Genomic DNA, 10,000 nt, shown 5'->3' with positions numbered 1-10,000 from the left:
TGCATTTCACATTTCCCCAAAATGCAGCATTTGTCCTTGGTATGAAAAATTGCTTCTCTCTTCTTCAAGTTTTGGGCCGCAATAATGAAAAGAATTCCTTATAGTTTTCTTGTCTTGATCAAATCTTGTGCCGTAAGCGTTTTACCAGCTCTCACAAAAAGTTGGATTTGATAACCAGTTTCTGTCCATATCATAAGTTGTGGGGAAAGAACACAGCCACCAGATCTTGCGAGGACATTTAACCAGAATTGGTTTTGGGAAGGTATTTGGTTTAGGTCTGGAGCGTGACGTGGGAGACTTGGCAGGACTTCAATGGAATGTGAAGGCAATGATTTATAGAGGTGGGAACGTCCGATGGAATTGTATCGACGCAATTTAGATAAGGTTCCTTACGCTATAAAGTCACTGATGGAAATGGAAATAGGTCATATTCAGTAGAGGGTGGGGGGATGGGTGGGGGGGGGGGGGGAGCAGGAGGAAGAAAAATGTTTTGATTCATGTCAGAGTGTAAGTCTGTACCTACAGAGTTCTTTATGTATTTTCTGTGTACATGAAATATCTTTTTGATAGTTTGATTGAAAGAGAGATAGAGAGATCAACGTTTCTATAATATAAACTAGGTTAAGGTTCTGGTAAATCTTTACGAATTTCCTGCAATTACACGTAGCGACATTACATGACATCTCGTCGTAAGACTCCACGTGTAGCTGCAGTCATATCGGGACAAGTGGTAATTAGGAAATGGTGCAAATAGAGTGCAGGGTTCTCCTCAGTGCCGGACGTTATATTGGCATGGTATGCCAAACCCTGGGAGTTATAGAAAGGAAGGCCGCAGCTTTGTAGCGTAGTTTCCGAGACATTGGAGATATTCTTGTTTTATCCTTTCATGTTATTATGTAGTTAACTGCTTTTTTATGGATATTTGCTGACTCTTCGTTTACATATGGGTGAGCAGTATTTTATATGTAGACTGAGGAAGGTTATCTTATATTGGTTGTTAAAAATGAGATGGCTGTTTGCCCTGAAAAGCGCTTCTACGTTGAAGTGGTTCAAAATTTGTTCCCGAAGCGAACTTGATTGACTGAAGCTGATTTCATATTTGCTGAATCTTTCCTGCAGAAGCCTTTTGTAGTTCATATCTCCACATTTTCTGGAATAATTCCTACTTTTGCTCAGGCACTGACTTTCAAGTTAAGAGAGACTACTGTTCAACTTTAGACAAATTAAATTCGTGAACATAGCATCTGAAAACTGACGTTTGCATCTGAAGATTGACGTTTAACCTGTAAAAATCAAATCCGAAAAATATCCAGCTTTCTACATTTTCCTTTCGCGATAAGTGTTCAAAAAGGCCATCGATCTAAGCTGTTGCGCAATTTTCCACCGGGATATTTCGTGTCGTGGAATTCCTGCCGTGATAATTTATCAGAAACTTTTCAGTCATTATCTGTGTTTCTTTAGCCCGTTGGAAGTCATCCAGGTTTAAAGTGATGAAATCGACCCCCTAGAGTTGCTGTGTTAGGGTTGAGATATCTTTCCTCGGCATCTCTAGATCTTGACTCGTAGATTTCTTCGTTGTAAATACTTCTCTCTTGGATATGAAAACTCCTTTTTAATCAACATTTTGGTAATGATGACTGATGTATGTCGTCACGTTGGAGACATCGTTGAAGAATGACATAATCTCTGGGCATGATCCACATACATAGCTATTCAAATGCTTTGGATTGATCCCCGTCTTCGTTATGTTGTTTAGGTAATTTCATACACTTGTCATGGAGGTCGACCAATTGCGTCTTCTTCTTCAATTCTTTAAAATACTGGTTAGTGTCCCCGTTGAAACTCCGCCCTTTTTTTACACTGATATTATCCGAAGTTCTGAATCCTGATTAGGAAATTCAGCCGAATTCACTGAATGATTTTTGGCAAACACTTCTGTTAATTGTAAGGTGAGAGTTGCAGTTTGAAAAATCATGGTCAGAATTACGTAGAACGGGAAGAAGTGTGTTCCAAAGGGGCCAGTAGATACTTGAGAAAAATACGTGAGCAGAGGGAGACGTTCTGAGAGAATCAGCCAGTTGGGCGACATGACGGCTCTGGTATAGACTGCGTTATAAAAAGTTGATGGAGATGACGGACTTGGGTCCCTCCCCCTTTGGGAGGTGAGACCTTAATATAAGAAGGTGAAGTTAGTGCACTCGAGTTGGGTCATTACGGGAATGTTGTTGTAATGGGATTTATGCAGCTCTTCTTTTTAGCTGTGTGGGAGTGAGAGATAATTCAATTTTGGTCTGGGTTTATTTTGATAGTAGGATAGGAACGATGGATGTGGAGACGTGGGTTTTAATTGCATAAGGTGGGCACCGGCACAGTAGCCATGTCCTAAGTGATTTATCTTAGGGCTATGTAAGTACTTGGGCGTGCAGGGATATACATCTTAATGTTAGTACAAATTTTATTGCTCGAGAAACTGTAGAAGTGTTATTTTTTCGTGTTGCAGTTGCTATGATGCTTGAATCACATGATTTCAAGGGATGATGTGTTTATTCAACAGGGACCCATCTTCTTATTCATTTTTGCAGTTACAGTATTTTCTTGTTTTAATAATTTATCTATGCGTGTACCGTTTATTTCAGTAGTTGTGACGACTTTCTTTGTCGATAAATTTTTTGTAAGAATAGCTTTTTTTTCTGTTGTAATCCGTATTACACTGGTAAGCGGTGTGTAGCCGTGTATTTACAAGCGCGCGAGAGCTTATATACACATAGGCTTGCGTGTCGAGTGTCGTTTCTCATCGCTCTGCTTGTGGCCAGAGGTAAATAGTGTCTAGTGTCTGCTGTGGTGTGCGTTACTGTGAGTTCAGTTTCAGGATGAATCACCAGAGCCGAGGTTATCTGCGTGTACGTGCTATTCATGTGTTCTGCGCATAGCCAAGTTTTAGTGATAAACGGAACAAGCGTATCATGACCTGTCGGATTTCCCTCATTCTCTGTACCACCTTGCAGCGGCAGACTGTGGCGGAATAATCGTGTTTCATACGACGTCCGCTGGTGGCCTTGGGGAGCGTGTTGGATCTTTCGTCCTCGCCACTTAAAAGTCTTGACAGCGAGCTATTGCTACTGTATTTGGCCTTGATGTATTTGTGATGTAGATTCTCTCTCTCTCTCTCTCTCTCTCTCTCTCTCTCTCTCTCTCTCTCTCTCTCTCATGGATTTTCTTTTACTCGAAAAGCGAAACAAATTACATTCATAAGTAAAGGTCAATTAACTGAAAATGTTGGTGAGGTTTTGAGTCGCTGGGTCGCTATATTGCAAGAAGCAATGTCTCTATGTTAGGTGTTTGTTTTTTGTTGAAGCCCATTTTATCTTTCTGCAAAATTGAAAGTCAAATGTCTTTTCTTCCGATCGGCCAAATCAAAGGTCAGAAATTTCGGAGGATAAGAAATCTAATTGCAATGAGATGGAACCTCAAGGAACCGAAAAGGGAGAAATAGGGTTACTATCTACGACAAGGTTCTCTCTCTCTCTCTCCTCTCTCTCTCTCTCTCTCTCTCTCTCTCCTCAGGATTGGTAAAGAAAAAGATTACGAAAACCGTACTATGGGCTATCTTCCTTGGCAACAGGTGATTATGGATTTTGGGAGAGATACGAATGTAACTTTTGAAAATAGAAAATTTGGAGGTATTTGTTTGCTCAGCTTTGGTGTTGAAGACTTGCAGTCTTTGTAGCTTGGCCCCAGGAGTTAACCGAGGCTCGTATCTATCATATGATATACGTACTATGGTTAACTGGCAATAATTCTAGTTTTTCAGATAGTGTCCATAATCTAAGGAACAGGACTTAAGACCATTAACTCAATTGTACCGAAAATTGTCATAGGGAAGGAAAACAGTTTAAAGTGAATTGTAAATAACTGGCGTAACAAGTTTAAAACCAATAAATCGCACATGTATAAAAGAAAACATATTGCAGGAAGCAGAGAGAAATCGGCTGTAGTTAAATTAACATTGGACGAGTGTCTTAAAATCTTTGGGAAAGGAATAGATCTGATATGACGGACAATAGTCATATGCCCAGCTAATAGCTCAATTTCAGAGTTACTGGTCCAGCTGAAAGCTAACTTAGAAAAGTTTACTCTGAAGTCACGCCTTCTGTTGCACCTCGGGAACTTAAAATGAGGTGTTATTCCTAGATCTGCTCCTTTTGTTGTGTACTGAACAGTTCCTCTTTGCATGAATCAGAAAGCTCTGTCATTCCATGTTCAGACAAAACAGTCAACCGTTTTGGATGTTCAACTGTAATTAGAGCAATGAAAACCCAAAATGCTCCATTCCTGTTCTTGTGAATCATAAACTTAATCGTTGCTATTTTCGGTTCCCTGAAATTGAAACTTATTGCCCTTTGGAGGCGAAGACACAAATAGTATTCGTTTACTGTGTGTGAAAACTGCTGATTAACTGAACTGCAGTTTGGCAAGTAATAATGCTAATAATGATAATAGTAGTAGTAGTAGTAGTAGTAGTAGTAGTAGAGTAGTAGTAGTAGTAGATAGCAAAAGGTTGCAAAAGTCTCTGGCTGCCCAAACAGTTGAGGTGGCAACAGTAATCCTTAGCTTTCTTTATTCTGTCTCTATATTCTCTATATATTGACTTACATCATGGAAATGCAATTTTGAAGACCTTTCCTTATCACTGGGCTCCTCTCTTCGCTGTTCCACCGGCCCACTTTTATATCTGGTGTGCGCCCTTGCCCACAAGCCTCCCCTCCCGCCCGGAGGACACCTTCCTTGATTCTCTTTGTTGTCTTGGGGCTTTAGATTGATTACAAAGTTATCTTTGTTGCAAGTTGGAAATGGCATTGTACTCGTACTTGAGACCTAATACTATGCAATTTTTGTGCAGTATGCAAGAACAGAGTGAAAGAAAGAAATAGATCGTCCAGTGTTGGTCATTTTAAACTTTGTTTTTACCCTTTTTTTGTTAAATATATTTTAAATGGACGAATTCCTCCCAGTAACTTCCTTTCTCGAACCTCTCAAGATGGTCTTAGGTGGTACCCTGACATCTGGCGTCCAAGTGGGCGCCATTTCTTACCAGGTACTTTCACTTCCTCACAGGTGAGGACATTTTTTGGAACATTGGTTGCCAACATTATGCGATATATCGGCTTACAAAATTGTTAAATTGTCCGAAAAATTTAGGTGATATTTAAATGAGTGCAAATGTAAAACACAAAAGGCTAGCCACAATTAGGTCACAGGAAACCATTTTGAATGAGGTCAAAAGGAAAAACAAAGGCCGACCGTCTGCTAGTTTGCAGAAACTGAAACATTGAAGTGAGGCTGGCCAGCTTGCTTCCATTGCTAGGTCCTTCCGGTAGGAATGACTAGTAGCCGTTGAGTAGGTACCTTGAAAGCTCTTGTGCATGGCCATCATTGTTGCAAAGTAGCCTCAGGAACTTCAGTATACGACGAAGTTTATTAGTTTGAGACCGCTCTAGGGTCCTGGTGTCAACTGTCAGCATGCAGAGCGCCATACAGTATATACTTTTGTGTCAAAGCACTCTTATAGGGCACGTTGTCAATACAGCTGATGTGATTACATTCGTCATGAAATGCTGCAGCTGATCTGGAATTTTCCCTCGCAATTTCGTAGCCAAGGTTAATGTATGCAGTATTATGTAGTTTCATAGGTATTAATGTTGACCCCTATGAAGTACTCGCGACGTAACGATTTTCTTTATTCTACATCTTTTTTGACTCTTCATAAAAAAATATTGCCTTGGCACCGTGCTTGTCGTGGCATTACGTATATGGTCGTCGTTTTTAGGATGTTTTGTTCATTCTTAACTTGGGCTTCAAATACTGACGAAACCTTTGCCAAAAAGCAACCAGCGCCGGTTATGCGGAGTAGATCTTTCTCTGCTTTCAGGCGAGTCTTCAGGTTTCTGTATTCTTCCGTTGTCTTTTCTATGCGTTACATATCCTCCTTCTCCTCCTTCAGTTACTTTATGGATCCCCTTGCGTCTCCAGGGGTTGCTGCTTAATATAATAGTTTTGTTGGTAGTTGATATTTTGTAGGTCAGTGTAGCATAAATTGAAACTGAATATAAAAGACGTCTTTTGTCCTAGAAAAGTCATATCAGACCCACTAAGACTTAGTGGGTTCTTGGGCAATATTTTCCTTATTTCAGCCTCGAGCACTGATGTCGTGAGATCTAATCGGATTAGCGAGTCATGCCAGTTCCTCTTGTCCTCCGTTGCGCTTTCTTCTTTTGTTTACCCATTTCTTTATTACACAAATACTTTACACATCATTTGCGGTACTACAAAATATTTTGGATATTTTTTCTTCGAATCTAGTATTTAATTTGTGAATTCATATTGGACATGCATATTTTATGTAAAATATTCAAGGACTTCATTCAATTTTTTGGATTTGACGGTACATATCCGAAAGCGATATTATTTAACCTTTTATGCTGGTTTTTATTTTTGGGTTTATTATAATGGTAGAAAGTATATTCATCTTTATATCTATATCTTTCTATCTAACTATCTATATATCTACCTATCTATCGATCTACTCGAATACATAAATATTATATATATATATATCTATCTTTCTATTTAACGATCCATATATCTACCTATCTATCGATCTATCGATATAACACACATATATATATATATGTTATATATATATATAGTATATATATATCTATATATCTACCATCTATCGATCTATCGATATACACACATATATATATATAGTATATATATATATATATATATATATATATATATATATATATATATATATGTATATATATACACACACACACACACACACACACACACACATATATATATATATATATATATATATATATATATATATATATATATATATAGTCAGATGCTATATTGTCGTTACGCGTATCCCAGTATGTCATCCTAGAATAATGACCTTGTATAATTTCACTAACTAGCGGCAAATTAAAATCAACGATTGCACAAGCCTTTTAAGGTTCCTTCATTGTGGTTCGTCGTCATTACCAGTGAAAAAACATTAATTGTCAGTCATCCGTAGGAGTTCAGCCTCTTGTCCTGATAGGCAAACGAAACGGAGATTGGGCAGATTTGATGGGCGTTCTTGCCGTGTTGTGGTGTGTGGAGGCGTCTCTTACAATTCCAACCGCACGCTGACAATGTGATCTTGTTCGGCATTCTTGGTCCGTCAGATCAGGACTAGAGCCTGTCCTGTCAATAACAAGCGGGTCGTGCTTTGGAAGAACCTACGTAGGTCGCACGTTGAGCGTACGTCGCCTTGAATACCATCCTTCGTTGGGCTGTTTAAATGAACTGCACTCCTCTCGTTCTCGTTGGTATTAGGAGGTGGGACACTCGTTTGCGGATGTCTCATGTCCATAACATGAGTTGTTGGGAAGATGCTGCGCTCTGCCAAGGTAATTGTTTTGCAAGCCGTGTCCCTCTGCTTGTCTGAAGCATATGAACATATCTGTGATGTGGAAATTCTTCATCTCTTCACGATGTTTTTCTTGTCATTTTTGCCTAAGTATCTTGAGAAATGCTGCGTCAACCGTTTTGCTTGAAGCTGGCCTTTTGCCGCGGTCTTTAAAGCATGAGAGCTCCCTATATGTATTTGTTTATGATCTGATGATTTGTATTCGTCACATTCAATTTTAAGTTAAGGATTAAGGTGATATTTTGGTTAGTCAGGTCCAGCCATTGGTTCGTTTGGCGTTAGCTTAAAAGCTTGTTATTGCGAATTTTCTTTTTCTTTTACCTCCCAGCCATTCGATCTCTTTGGTTGTATTGTTGCCATGGTAACGTAGCGTCCACTACCGGCCTCAGCTGGTATACACTCTGCTGTCATGTGTAGGCGGCTGCAGTGCTTAGTATATTACTATATTTCTATTAATGCACACAAATCGATTTTTTCCCATGGCTGTTCATACACGCTCACACTTATATGTATATATATATATATATATATATATATATATATATATATATATATATATGTGTGTGTGTGTGTGTGTGTGTGTGTGTGTGTGTGTGTGTGTGTGTGCGCTCCCCCGCTCGCGCTCGCGAGTGTGTGTATTGTGTGTGTGCTTGCGTTCGTGTGTGTGTTTGTGTGCTTGTGCTTGCGTATTCGCCACGATGGTCTCTAATTATCACTTACAGAGCTTTGTTTGCGAGCTGTATGCGTATTCTTAGTCTTAATTTCACAGCATCTTACCAATGGGCATTATAGAAGTCACATTCTTCGCCTACACTACTTGCACAAGCATTTTTAATTATAAATTGTTTGTATGTGTGAAACATAGTGTAAAGATGCGTATTTTTCAGAAATGAGATTTTCTTTTGTTATATATCCCGACGCGTTCATTGTACTGAGGAACGGACTGGGTACGGGAATATGAATACTTATATACCGTAATTGATAAAAACGAAGAAGAATGATAACCCCGGACAGATGGTCGTCCTGCAGAGGTGGGTACGACAGGGGACGACGACGACACCTTTAAATAACCCTGGTCAATTGCTGTTGGCAGATCCAAGGTATATACCTTGGGCAGATCATAGTTGTGAGGAGAGGAAAATGTGAGTGCGTGTGGCGGGATGCGGCTCTGCCATTACAGGTGGAGATCAAATGCACTATAAATACCACCTACTGGTATCGTAGCCTACTTTAATGAGGGATATAGTCATGCGCTAAGTGTGGGGTTTCAATTAGGATTTTTACTGTAACATATTTATTTGTGTCTCATGATTTTCAGGAGGAATATGTATATATATATAATATATTATATATATATATATATATATATATGTATATATATATTATATATATATATATGTATGTATGTATATATGTATATAGTATACAAATACATAAAAGTTGGGCCCAGAGGCGACCCCATTGCCATGCCATCCACTTTATGAGCTCCCTGGAGGAGCACATTATGGAAGATTGCCCCTTATCCTTCCATCCCCTATTTTATTCATTATATACATACATAAATATATGTATATATATATATATATATATATATATATATATATATATATATATATATATATATATGATGAATGCGCCGCCGGAAACTGTATATAACTTACATTGTGGGTGTTAGTAAAGCTTTCAGGCAGGTTGAATTTATATATATATATATATATATATATATATATATATATATATATATATATATATATATATATATATATATATATATATCTTCGAGCAAAACTGCAATGGTACTGACATTTTTGTTCTTTCCTTTCAGGTACGCTTGTGAGGGGTGTGTGTAGTGACGTCAAACACCAGGTGTGAGGTATTTTTACTCCAGCCCACGAGGGTTTGTTTTAGAAATCAATGTGTTATTGTGGGTTGACTTCCATCGGCCGTTGCATATTGCCCGCCTGCATGCTACGGAATATCCACCCTCGGTCGTAGACCACATCGGCAGGGAGAGGTTCATTTGTCATTTGTTCACTTTTTCTTTTTTCCCCTGACTTCGGAGAGGCCCCCAGGAACAAAGAGTGAATGTTTCGTTCATCGTTTTATTTAGATGACATTGCGTTCGTGTGTGTGCCGGTGGTTTTATGGCTTTGCGTTACGTGCGTTGTATTATTGTATAATTAGATTTTACATTATGTATGTATGTGTATAACTGAATCACGAAAGTTTGAACGAGATGAATCCATAAATAAATGTATAAGCCTTCGTGGCTTATACCTTTATATATGTATGTGTGCATAAATATATATACATGTATATAAATGTGTGTGTATATAATAGTAATAATAATAATAATGGAAATAAAAATAATAATAATAAAATATCTAGTACTGAGCCATCATGGTGATGTGTTGATCTCGAATTGCAGTGTGAAACCCGAATTCGCGAGAAATATTCTATGCTACAGTTTAAATGAGCTTACATCTCTCAAGATGGATGGTTATTGTAGGATAT

At 38.5% G+C, this 10,000-nt stretch overlaps 1 protein-coding gene across 8 annotated transcripts in view; it reads left to right on the top strand.

Moving 5' to 3' along the window:
• Positions 1–10,000, top strand: part of LOC135220794 (SNF-related serine/threonine-protein kinase-like) — a 493,239-nt gene that overhangs the window by 165,657 nt on the left and 317,582 nt on the right. Inside the window, exon 1 of one of the 8 annotated variants that reach the window (XM_064258298.1) lies at positions 9,331–9,352. The exons of the other annotated variants lie outside the window; for them this stretch is intronic. The gene's annotated coding sequence lies outside the window, so the exon portion shown is untranslated. Of the gene's footprint in view, positions 1–9,330; positions 9,353–10,000 lie in introns of those variants that run through there. 8 annotated transcript variants of the gene reach the window in all.

Source organism: Macrobrachium nipponense, chromosome 2 (assembly GCF_015104395.2).
Source record: "Macrobrachium nipponense isolate FS-2020 chromosome 2, ASM1510439v2, whole genome shotgun sequence".
Taxonomy (NCBI): Eukaryota; Metazoa; Arthropoda; class Malacostraca; order Decapoda; family Palaemonidae; genus Macrobrachium; species Macrobrachium nipponense.
This window is presented reverse-complemented; position numbering and strand designations above follow the sequence as displayed.